The sequence below is a fragment of the Pseudorasbora parva genome, chromosome 22 (genome assembly GCF_024679245.1).
Source record: "Pseudorasbora parva isolate DD20220531a chromosome 22, ASM2467924v1, whole genome shotgun sequence".
In the NCBI taxonomy this organism is placed as follows: domain Eukaryota; kingdom Metazoa; phylum Chordata; class Actinopteri; order Cypriniformes; family Gobionidae; genus Pseudorasbora; species Pseudorasbora parva.
Window position 1 is genome coordinate 18,813,066 of NC_090193.1, and position 13,833 is coordinate 18,826,898.

Below are 13,833 nucleotides of genomic sequence, written 5' to 3' on the forward strand. Positions count from 1 at the left end.
TGATATTGTCTGTGAATGTTGATACTCAATTCGTTTTTGTTTATGTTCCGCTTCCCAGTTGTCTTGGACTTGACACCTTGAAGCAGCATTAGTTGAGTTATTGATTCCATTGTTAACTACTATTTGCAGTCAAGATCACATGACTACATGATTTTAAACACGTTTAATAAGCCCCTTGAGTATCGATTGAAGAGATTTTAGGAACATGTCTAAGAAGGTCATGCCGAAAAACAGCCTTTACCTGTGGCAAATTCGCCTGTGAAGAACAGCCTCTCGTGGCTTATTGCATAAGTAAAAGCATCTCAAAAATAACGGCTGAATTTTATCAGCCAAAGTGCAGAAGGCTGAATGGAATGGAGGGGTCTCTCAGAGACTGAAGCCCAGACAGTGTGCAATGAGAGGAGAGGGCATTCGACTCAAGGCTGGGCACTTAGACATAAATAATTGACAGGACAGAGTCAGTGTCACTGTTTTGCTGCTTGGAAAGAGGAGAAGCCTGTCAGTTGTGACAGTGAGGTAAAAAGAGTGAGAGAGGGGTCAGAGCAGAGTCTCAAGAGAGTCACTACCTGAATGTGCTTTACACATGAATTTCAGAGACAATGGAGTATCATTTTATTTCATTATGTTTTAAACGTGCAGTATGCAACTTTTGGCCACTAGGGGTCACTCATTCAAAATAATAACAACTGACGTACTTTGGTGACGTCGGGAAAGTGCGTGGGCTCATGGGAGTTGTTGTCATTATTGCCACTGTCAACCAGCGAATCTGGCATCTCCAGCAGAAAACATGTTCACTGACAAGGTAATTGATTGTTATATTACATCTCTATTATTGTTAAGTTTAGTTACGGCTTTTCACTTTATGTAATGTCAATCTAATGAAATAGCAGCAAGCTACCGTTACTTAACAAACTTATCAGTGGCGTTAGCTAATGTGTGAGACAGAATGTTGTGCGGGCGGTCGCTATGCCAACATACCTATAAGTTGGTAGGCTATGTTGACATATTAACCGCGCATCATAATTTGAGTTACTCAAATTATAGATATGTTGACATGGCATCCGCGATTGTCGAACATTCTGTATATCAACTGTTCAATAAGGAAATAAATTTCAATTTAGTTTATCATTACCAACATAAAACAGTAAATGAGAGAACCAGGACCAGCAATACGTTGTTCATTGGAACAAGCGCTGTGTCGCTCCCCACGTTCATCAATCATTCTAATAAACATTTATTTTGGAACTCGGAGATATATGAATAAGTAGATCATTATTAAATCAATATTATATGTAGCTAGTATTAACATATGATAAAAGTGACGGTCACCTTATATTAATTGACCAAGATAGTGGCATATTACCTTATGAAGCTAACGTTACTTTCTCCAGCTACATATAAAACCAATAATAGCTAGTCCATCTGCGTTTTACACATGACATCATCGTGTCACCAAATATACGGATAGAAATACTTTTGAATCAGTTTTTAAAAAAATAGCTCTTTCAGTCTCCAAAAACAGAGAATCCGCCTGTTTGAAAAGCCGATACAAAATGCACAACATTACGTATTCAGCTAAACGCGTCTCAATGTGGTCAAGATCGCTATGCAATATGCAAACATACAGCATGTTATGATTATATGATTATTATGTTAGCTGAATGGTTACTTAAATTACCTGTTTATTAAAACGAAAGCGAGATCAGCATCTCTCTGCAGTCCGAGCTTGTCACGAAGATTTCGCCATCTTTCAAAGGCTTCTCAAAGGTTTACACGTCTCTTGCTTCTTCTACTGTCCCAAAATCTTCTCGGGTCATTTTTTTCACCCGTACGTTTGCGCTTTGTTGAGCTGGCAAAACGTAAAGGCAAAGAGTAGTCATGATCCATTATCATACAGACTTTTTTATACGGGGGTTCCCCTTATACTGTCTGTCAGTGTTCCTCTTTGAGTTTGGCGGTTCCGCCCATAGATATCTATGGTTCCGCCGAGTTCCGCAGGAAGCAAGACGCAAACGTGGATATGACATCAAAGACGGGCGACATAACGGAAATAAAGACACGGTCCGTGTCTTCGAATTAAAATATTAATTTCTCTGGATTTAGAAGTTAATTAGAACTGTCGGGATAATGTAAACACACAACTTTAAAAAATATATAACATAGATATAGTGATCTTTTATATTTTTAATGCTGAAACATTACATATTGTGCCTTTAATAGTCTCAGACTGATAAATTATTGCTTAAAATGTACCATTTTGCAATGGAATATTGCATTACACTTTATTTTAAGGTGTCCCTGTTATCTTTAATCAAAATACCTAACTCTCCCTCTTGATATGACATCTTCTCTCTTCTCTGATGACGTGTTTACTGGTGTGAGGATGACAACCTCACTCACAAGATCACAGCAATAGCAAACCAAAACGATCCAATTAATTCCTGATGGACAAAATCAAGTCTTGCACTTCATTTTTTAATTTTTTGAGAAACTGTTTCACTCGGATACACTTCACAATAGTAAAAAGGCTTATTGCAACTTCCGATTCATGCTGAATGTATGACTGAATATTGTGTAAAAGTCTGAAATGACTAATAAACATATTCTATTTAATTTAATACATTTTAAACATTACACTGTAGCATTACATAAGCATGCACATATTTGCTTGAAATAAATACAAACAACTAAATACATATTTAACTAATATTTAAACAATTGGTTTAAATTAGAACAATTCAAAATGAATGCCATAGCAAATGGCACTTCTGCTGTGATTTCAGAAAAGCATTAATGTCAATGCTTTTTCCATTTACGAAACTGTATAATAAATACATGAATTCTGTTTTCAAAGCTCAAATATTTAATTAATCTTAATGGAATACTTCACATTTATTTTGAATACATAATATGTTGACAAATTAAAATTAATTAAATGGAAATTTGACATGTATGTAAAAAACGAAATATATTTTCAGAGACATTTGCATTTATCAATATATAAAAACAAAGTTTGGGACAAAGCATTTCCAGGTACAAACCAAATATGTAGAAGGTACAACCAAAAATCATACTCAAATCTTTTTAAAATGTGTTCCATCTTTTAGGTTCCCTGAGATTGTTCACATCCGCAGTACCACAGCTTGAAGCACAGTGTTGTACTGACAGGTTTTTGGCCTCTTCCCCAAGATCTTTAGATTATGGATGGTTGCTCTAATGGTCAGGTGTATCAGTATGGAAGTTAGGCTGCTGTGACCTCACCAAAGGGGTAAAAGGAGAGAGCTGACCTCAGACTCTCACGCTGCATGCCGCCTGCAAGTAAATCCACTTCCCATTCAACCAGGACTGCAAAGATAAAGAGAGGAGGGACGTGTTTACTACTCTCCAGAGAGAACTTGAAGACAAATTCATCAAACCCTGAGCTACTATTCATAAGCGCAATGTTTCTCAACTTTTTTTTTTTTTTTTTTGTTATAGATATTATATAGCCTATTGCTGGTGGAAAATATTCATTTCTCTAATTTAATTGTGTCGATTAAAAATTGAACCGATATGCCTTATTTCAACATTATTTGCCTCCCCTAAGTTTTGTGCATGGTTACATTTTATGTGAAACAAATTCTTGTCTAAATGGTAATTTAATGAATGGCGCTTCTTTATTGAGACTTGACAGATTGCTGTAGCATAGGTCAAGCGAAGCTGCAGCACACACGTAAACCAATAATCTCTCCCTCTTTAGTCAAGCTATAACACAGAATAAACATGGATGAACATCAGAAGGTATGTTCAAAAATACCGCAGAGATCAGCAAAATGTATCATCTCATTTAATTGCTCAGTCAGTTTAAGATGGACATCACTAAAACCTCTAAAACTGCAAGAAAACTTAACATTTACTTCAGAAAAGCCATTCATGTCCATAGATTGATCGTTAGCTAGAAAAGTTTCCTTTTGGGAGGAGCAAACTTATATGGTAACATTGACACCATCAGCAAATGACTGTCAGGAACCACTGAGAGAAGGGAGTGAGGACCCAATTGAAGGAAGGTGAAGGGGATTTATTAACAGTAAAATAAAACAAATACAAATGAAAACCAGAAATACCAAAAACACTAGGGAACAGATAGAACAAAAGGCAACAATCCAGCACAGGACTGAAGACACAAGGAGATTCAACCTGGGGACAAACAAGGCAGGTAATTGGGAAGAACAGGTGGGGCAAATTAACCAATAACCATGTAACAAGATGGGCGGGATTGACAAGAGACTCATGACAAACACCACATGTGCTTACACAGGACAAGACAGACATGTGACATTACCCCATCCCTACGGAGCAGCTACCAGACGCTCCACCTAAAACAAAAAACACAGAATGAGGAAGATGGGGAACGGAAATAACAGGTGGGACAGGCCAAGAAATCCTAGAAGGGACCAGGGAGAAAGCCAGGGTGGCACTCACAGTTCAGGAGGCCAGGGCAATGCACACAGTTCAGGGGGCCAGGGCGGCGCACCCCGTTCAGGCAGTCTCCTCTCTGGACTCAAAATAGGTGGTGGAATACACTCTGGACTCAAAACAGGAAGCGGAGTCCTCTCTGGACTCGAAACAGGGGGTGGAGTCAGGGCAAAACACCTGGCTGGTGCGTCTGGAACAGCAGCGGGCTCTGGGACAGTCTCTGGGTCAGGAGTAACTGCTGTCGGGTCCTCCTGGACCATCAGGCTTGGGACCACCGGACTTGGGGACACTGGACCTGGGACCACCGGACCATGACTGAAGCTTCACGTCTCCTGCGCCTAGGCACAGTGGAGATCACTGCCTCAACTTCTTTCGCCACCTCTAGGGTTGCTGCATCAGCTTAGGCCATCCTTGGAGGAGTCACCGCTTCTCTGGCAGCCTACTACATCTGGCGGGCTGATATTTCACTGCGGCCTCAAAGGATGTAAAATCCAACTCTCTCATTATCACCCAGTCGAACGGCTCATCCAGGGCCTAATTAAAAAGGTCCTTGGGCCTTAGACCCTCCGCCGCTCTGCTGAATTGTTCAGCAAACCTTCTAGGCTTTATTTTTGGATATCCCGAAATTTGTTGCCCATTCTCAATGGGAAAGTGCCCAAGCAACATTGCACAGCAACATGGCTCAAAAGGTTTCCTTGTGTATCATCAGCTTTAATCCCTTGAGGGAACAAACAACCTCAAACTGAAGTATGCGCTGATTTTGAATGCACAGGACAGTGGGGGCTAGTGGATGAGGCAAACCCTTCTCCTGCTGAGTCTTCATGGTGGCTGGGTTGTTATTTTAGGAGCGGTTTAGAGAAAAGAGAGCGAGGACTTAATTGCAGGAAGGTGAAGGTGATTTATTAACAATAAAATACAATTTGACACATATCACAATATTCTCAGGGATGCCATAGTACCAGAAGGTGTGTTTGAAGAGGAGTTCCACAGTGATCATGGCTGTGGATAAACCTTTCAGGGGGATCAAACGGCAGGATTTAGAGAATTGGTCAACAATAATAAGTTGTTAGTAGTAGTTGTAACAGGTGTTACCGTGTGATGGAGACAGGTCTGTGGCAACATCTACTCGTAGGTGTGACATGGGGCAATGAGGAACGGGTAACAGATAGAGCTTACCAGATGGAAGATGGCATGGATTCTTGAAGATGGTGCAATCTGCACATCCTCTGATGAACTGACTCACGTCTAGGGATGGGTACCGAAACCGGTATTAAACGGGCCCCGGGGGTGAATTTTGATAGACCATTGTATCGATAAGCTCAGATGTTATTGGTTCTGCTGTCGGTACTTTTGAAAATACACGTGACAGAGAGAGAGAGAGAGAGAGAGAGAGAGAGAGAGAGAGAGAGAGAGAGAGAGAGAGAGAGAGAGAGAGAGAGAGAGAGAGAGAGAGAGAGAGAGAGAGAGAGAGAGAGAGAGAGGCGCAAATGACAGCTGAGGACAAAACTACGATCTGTGATCACTTTAGATCTGTGATAGTCTGATTTTATTGTAGATTTTGGCTTACAAAGATTATAATAATAACATTTATGTTTAGTGCAACTTAATTCCCTTTGAAAATGATAAACTATGCAGTAGTTTATGATAAACTATGCAGTGTTATTTTACATTTGATTACTTGAATTCTTCCTGAAATGAAAGCACTGTGTAGGCTGTGTATTTTTGTCAATTGTGTATATATATAATCTCAAAAAGTACCGGTATAAGCAGTATCGGTAAGAGTAGTAATGCCGTTAAAACCTTAACGATACCCACCCCTAGGTCCCTTGCAATTTTGGGCAACCAGAAGCGATCTTGTAGCAGTGAGAGGGTGCGATTGGCCCCTGGGTGCCCGCCGATGTTTATGCCGAATGTGTGAAATTGGTGCATTGGGACCTAGGCACATACTTGCGTCCTGGTGTACACCCCGGTGGAGAAGGCTCAGGTGCATTGGAGAAGGAGAGTTGTTGGCAAATGGACCACTGGATGGGGCACATGAGAAGGTTTTGAGGCAAGATGGACTTAGGACACTCCGGCTTATCTTCTGGAGCATGGAGACATAAAAAAAGCATTGGCTCAGAGATTCTTGATACCTGGACAATATGCAATGGGGAAATAGAATCGAGTGAAAAACAAAGCCCACCTTGCCTGCCTCGGGTTGAGTCATTTGGCATTAGAGATATATTGGAGTTTTTTGTGGTCAGTGCTTACCATGAACTTCTCCCTAGCACCCTCCAACCAGTGTCTCCACTCTTCCAAAGCCAGTTTGATTTGCAAGTAGTTCTGTGTTCCCATTGTCATAGTTTATCTCTGACGGGGATAGCTGCCTTGAAAAGGCACATGGATGGAGACTTGCTGGGTTCCCCTGCTGCTGAGACAACACCTCTCCTACCTTGTGGTGGATGCATCGACCTTGATAATGAAGGGTTATTGGGGTCAGGATGAATCAGGAGCTGGAGAAGGCATCCTTAAGGTTCTGGAAAGCCTGGGTGGCAGCTGGTGTCCAGGACAGAGATGTGGGCTTATTTTTGAGGAGGGTGGTTAATGGTGCTGTAATGGAGCTGTAAATGTGGATGAAGCAACGGTAACAGTTTACAAAATGTAAGAATCTCTGGGGCTCTTTGGTGGTTGAAGATATGGACCAGAAATGGACTGCAGCGACCTTCCCCTTATCCATTTGGATGCCGTGTTCACTGGTGTTATTACCTAGGAATTGCACAGTGGGTTGATGAAAGGAACAATTCTCAGCTTTGAGGAAAAGCTGGTGCTCCCTCAGGCTCTAATCAATGCAGAGCTGCAAGCCTCTGTTCTTCTTTGCCACAAAGAAGGGGATGTTGAAGGGCTGAAGTAACCCTGGTGGAGAGGGCCTCTTCCCATGGATGACACCAGCGGTGGAATTCTCCAGAACCAGGAAGGAAATGGACTTGCTGTGTAACTGCCCTATTTGCAACTGGAGGGGTCCCACGGGGCAATGGACATGTTTTATTTTTTGAGGGGTTTGCAGATTATCAACTGGTTTTGGCAATCTTTTCTGGAAATGGAGCTGGAGGTAGAGAGAATCAGAGATGAAGTTCCCAGATGACCCAGAGTCGACGAGGGTGTGTACTGAGAGAGAGAGAGACATAAGAAGCAGTAATGATTACTTTAGTAGTGAGTGGTTTCATTTACTGACTCCTAGGAAGCAATTGCTGTCCAGTTGCATGGGCTCTGGTTCTGGAGAGCTTGTATACACTGATTGGCAGAGATTTGAAGGTGCAGGTAAAAGCTGGCCCTGTAGGTCTTCTAAACATGGCTGCATAAGACGACTGGGACTGGAGACCACTGGTGGTGAAGAAGCGGAGTTGACGGGGGATGCGGAAGTGGTGCCAGACATTGCTTGCTTGAGCACATCCATGACATCCTGGAAAAGATCTGGAGAACTGATTCTCAATTGTGTGTGTCTTGTCTTTTGTTACGGAACAGAGATTCACAACCAGGATAATATTAATAAAAAAAAGTTTAATTGACAGCAGAAATATATGCAGACTGGATGTTTAGTACATCAGATGAGATGTATAGAAGATGAATGGAGAATAGGAATACTGATAGTCTTTATTGTTTAAGATGGATGAGGAGGTTGATGGAAGTTGGAAGCTGGAGCACACACCTCAGTGAAGGGACTGTTGAAAGGAGGGAGACTTGGAGATGATGAAGAATTGCAGACACAAAAGACCAGGGAGACGATAGAGACATGGAGAATCAGGAGAGAAAATGGAGACAAGTAACATTCACAGGTAAGAGGAACCAGGAAGGTGAGTCCTACTTAAACAAGATATGTGTGAGGTGTGTGCTTATATGACTGTGGTGATGAGGAGGTGAGGTGCAAGTGCGGGTGATTAGAACTGCGGTGACATTGAACGCTGTGATTGGGCAAAGGTGGAACCTGGCTGATCTCTGACAACATATGGTGTAGTCGCTCAAGCTATAAAAATGTAACGCATTCAAAGCTCAAAATGGTTTGAAAATTCCACAGATGGCCTGCACCCCATGCAGCCCCTGTGCGACTTTCCATAATGTAGCAAAGGAATGATTTCCGGTTCATCGGCTGTCATTTGATTTGTGCAGTGGAATGGCGGCTTAAAAGGATAGTTCACCCAAAAAATGAAAATTACCCAATGATTTTCTCAGCCTCAAGCCATTCTAGGTATATATATGATATTCTTCTTTCAGACGAATACAATCACAGCTAAAAAATATCCTGGCTCTTCCAAGGTTTATAAATGGCAGTGATTGGCAGCCCAAAATGTAAAGCTCTAAAAAGTGCATCCATCCATTATAAAAGTAATCTGCACAGCTCCAGGGGGTTTAATAAAGGCCTTCTAAAGCAAATTGATGTGTGTCATCTTCGTGAAGAGAGCAACATGAATTTGCATTACTAGCATTAAATTCAATATAAACAAAGTCAAATTTTGTGGTCTCATCCTGAGAGGCAAAAGTGTCCCAAAATGAGTAATGACCTAATAGTTTATGATCAATGCAATATCAAGATCTGTAGTAGTTTATGACCATTATGTTTTAAGGAGCACAGGATTGGAACAAAACAATGATATATTTCAACAACGATTACAAGTCTCGTAATGATGATCCATCTGTTTTGGGAAAACGTGTGCTTCACAGTAACATAATCTTCTTTATCTAAAACTTTAAGATAAAGAATTTTAATTAGAGTGAGTCATATGAAATATTCTCAGATGACAAATAAAACCACGCATTGGCATATCATAAAAAAATTGCTGACAAAATATAGCATATTTAGCCTACCTAATGACATAATCTACCATAAATCTTAAAGGTGCACTGTGTAAATTTAAGCAGCATCTAGTGGTGAATTTGCGAATTGCAACCGCCCACCACTCATCCCTCCCTTTCAAAGCATATAGAGAAGCTATGGTGGCTGACACCGGACAAAGAGGTCATTGTCTGAGACAGCAGAAAGTAGCTAACGCTCTGTAGAGTAGTTTGTCCATTTAGGGCTACTGTAGAAACATGGCGAACAAAATGGTGACTTCACTGTAAGGGAACCCATCATAGACCATAGACATAATATACGTAGACGCCTTATAGACTGACGCTGCCTATTGGAGCGTACGTATCAGCGCGGCGCCATCTTGGATGGGTCCCCAATGCGCCGCCCCCCGCATTTATTTCTACTGAGGAAGATGTATTCTCAACTACAATGATCATAACTCCCCGAGTTTTTACCGGATTTTCACACAGTTTGATTTGTTACAAACTGCAGAGACTTAGTTATGATACAGGACGCTGTCACACATTGAAAAATTCTGCTTTCATGTAGAAAGACTTTGTATTACGAGCTTTAAGTAAGACATATGGTAGACTATATCATATTGATAAATTTATAAATGAATGAATTTTATAGTTTAATAAAGAAACAAGTTTGATTGTTCATTTGAATTTCTCTCTCTCTCTCTCTCTCTCTCTCTCACACACACACACGCACACACACACACACACACACACACACACACACACACACACACACACACACACACACACACACACACACACACACACACACACACACACACACACACACACACACACACACACGCACATGTCGTGTTTCCATGTTTTATGGGGACTTTCCATAGGCGTAATGGACTTCATACTGTACAAACTGTACATCCTATCCCCCTACACTGCCCCTGCCCCTAAACCTACCCATCACAGGAAACATTCTGGATTTTTACTTTCTCAAAAAAACTCTGCGACGTATAAGCGATTTATAAGATGTTTTCCTCACGGGGACCTAAAAATGTCCCCACAAGGACAAGGATTTCGGATATTGCCATCTCTGTGGGGACATTTTGTCCCCATAACGTAGGGATTACCAGGTCATACACACACACACACACACACACACACACACACACACACACACACACACACACACACACACACACACACACACACACACACACACACACACACACACACACACACACACACACACACACACACACACACACACACACACACACACACACACACACAATGGCATATTGATAAATGTATAAATGAATGAATTTTATATTTTAATAAAGAAACAAGTTTGATTGTTCATTTGAATTTATTTCTCTCACACACTCACACAGGCATATTGATAAATGTATACAGTTTTTATATATAACTATATATATCCATTTTTTATATATAACTCCCATTGTATTCGTCCGAAAGAAGAATGTTAGGATGGCTTGAGGGTATCAATTATGTCATCATTTTCATTTTTAAAAAATCAGTGAACTATCCCTTTAAGGATTATTTGTACCAACATGAATGTAAAGGAAATAATACTAGGCCTATCACATATTTAAATAGACAAATGGTTCAAACACTTAACATGTTACACATTATATATATATATATATATATATATATATATATATATATATATATATATATATATATATATATATATATATATATATATATATATATATATATATATATATATATATATATATATATAAATATATATTATTATATTATTACTTCCGGTTCTGTGGCTGCGGTTCTGAAACTGTCTGCTGGTGTGGTTCAGACAGACCAACGTTACCTAATGCCTTAATGAATCTACAGCAGTCAGGTAGTACAGCGGTCACGATGTACAGGTAGGAGCTCTTGGAAAAAAATCCCATCTTACAAGTTGTAATAATAAGCTTTACAAGGATGTAAACACTTTTTACAAATTTAAATCAATTAACGTTACGGCAATTACAAAATGGCGCGACCGTTTCAGGTGCTACAGACGTCAAACGTTAAACTAACTTTACCGCAATCTACCATATACAAGTAACGTTAGGCTATAGAAAATGACACGTTTTAATTGCTAATTCTACAAGCACGTGAAGGCTTAACAGTTAAGAATAGTTATGGTATTACACACTGAAATGGTCTCTGAGCTTAGTAGGCTAATGCTGCCTTCACGTGCTATCAGAATTATGGTAAATACAAGTTTACTTGGTAAAAATTGCACGCACATGAACGCCTCCTGATGTCGTGTTTACAACTGTGAAATTTGGAAATGATTTTGATACCCAAATATCCGAGATGAGTGTGCCATAAACTTAAAACATGGTGGCTGAAAGAACTGGTATGTTCCTTAATAGTCTCTCTTCCTGACCCCACAAATCAAATTACATAAATCAAACCTGACAACTGAGTTGAAATGGTAATCAGATAGCGATGGATAGCATTATAGCAGTAGCATTATAGTAACAAAAAAAACGAAAATATATATATATTCATATTGTAATGCTACTGTGCTCCAACAGGACTCTGATAATAACCATCTGTTTTTTGGGAGATGTTTTCAAAAGACCCAGGTACACTCTTAAATCCTTTTCTGAGTGTTCTCCATTGAAGTGTAAAAATTAAAGAGAGGGAGAGAGAAAAAGTTCTAACCTTTAAGCACTTGTGATTCACATTAAAGACCTCATTTAATTAAAAGAAGTAGAATAGCCTCAAAGCTAATATCTAAATGCTAATAATGCACTACTACACATTGACCAAAATTATTTTTGCAGATCCACTGCCATTTAAAAGTTTTGGGGACATTAAATTGATCTAAATTGTATATAAGCAGCAACAATTTTTTAACTATGATAATAATAAATGTTTCTTGAGCAGTAAGCATTAGAATGATTTCTAAAGGATCATTTGACACTGAAGACTGACGTAATGATGCTGAAAATTCAGCTTTATCATCACATAAATTACATTTTTAAATGCTAAAAAATAGAAAACAGTTATTTTGAATTTTAATAATATTTCACAATATAACTGTTTTTACTGCTATAATTGGGGTTTATAAAATAAAAATGAGCTAAAGTAATTTTAAAACTTGAAGCAATATAGTGCACTGGTCATGTGGATTGCTTGATATGATGCTTTTTGAAGCTCAAGTTTATTGTAAGCTTATTAAAAATAATGACCAGTACATTTTCTGTTAAGGTTTTTCTATTCCATTGAAAAAAGAAAGTCATGCAGAGTTTGGAATGACGTAAGGGTGAGTGAATGATAAAAGAATTACTTGACAGAATCTATATATTTTTTTTTAGCAAACTTTCCCTTTTAATATCAAATTATTACAGAGGCATTAAACTATATTATTGTTTGATATATATCTTTCTGTGCTTACAGATTGCAGGTCTTTATAAGGAAGCCTCTCATGGATTACATGGGTGAGTAGTCTGAGTGAACTCAATGAACTTGTCTTGGTTCTCCTGTGAAGTACTTTACGTCATCTGCGGCAGGAGGGGTATATTCAAAACACTGATGAGCAGGATTGTTTTATTTTCAGTTCTGAAGATTGATGGATGGCACAGGCAGATGGTGAACCGTCTCTAGGGTAAGGCTAGATGCGACTGTGATTTCCTCCTTAAAAACACATTTAAATAGAAGTTAATGCATATACGTGTAGCCAGACCTTCAGACTGACGTCAGAAGGTCGGGACTCTATCACAGCTTTCATTGGTCGAGGAGCGCCCACGAGGACGTTTGACACGTACCGCAACCAATCAAATTTCATTTAGTTCCACATTATGTTTATGGGTGTGAAAATGTAAAGTCGATGTTCCTGAATAACAAACCGGTGTGCGTCTATAAATGATTAATTCAAAAGCGTTGTGGGAGTTTACTGCAACAATGGATCCGTAAAGTGCTTACTGTCACAGCTGTAAACACAACGGTGTTCTTCTTCCATGAGGGAGATTGGCATCATGGCATTGGTTTTCAGGCGGACCGTTAAAGAATGCAACACAGACGTCTCGCGGACATCCTGTAGAATTCAACCAATCAGATGACGACTTCAAAACTCCTGAAGTGTTTCCAGATAAGTGTACCATATGCGTCAGACGTGCAGCCAATGGTCCATCTATATGTTGCCTTTCAACAACCTACACATCCCAGCATTATTAAAGTGGTTCACAAACCACTATATTTAAACAGGCAAGCATACTGTATGTGTGATTTGGCGAGGCAGCCAGTTCATAATAAATAGTTAAACTAGAGATGCACGATATTGGATTTTAGTAGATATTTTTTTAACTCATTTTGGTAGATGCCGATACCGATGCACGTTTATTCATTCCCTCTGGTAGGAAACAACACCATTTAGAGCGAAAACTATTTTTTTCATTCTGGTTTCAGATTTCTTAGGTCTCCTTACTAAAAGGATACTTGTTAAAGATAAAAATAAAGTTATTTTTATAATAAGAGTATATTAAAAGCTCTGAAAATAACAATAATAAAGTCAGTGATTCACCCCAGACAGAT

At 39.4% G+C, this 13,833-nt stretch overlaps 1 long non-coding RNA gene across 1 annotated transcript; it reads left to right on the forward strand.

Moving 5' to 3' along the window:
* The first annotated feature begins 11,066 nt into the window (after nt 1-11,066).
* LOC137058730 (uncharacterized) lies at nt 11,067-12,939 on the forward strand. The gene is made up of 3 exons (XR_010900815.1): nt 11,067-11,168; nt 12,511-12,565; nt 12,700-12,939. It is a non-coding gene; the product is annotated as an uncharacterized lncRNA (long non-coding RNA).
* Nucleotides 12,940-13,833: the final 894 nt, after the last annotated feature.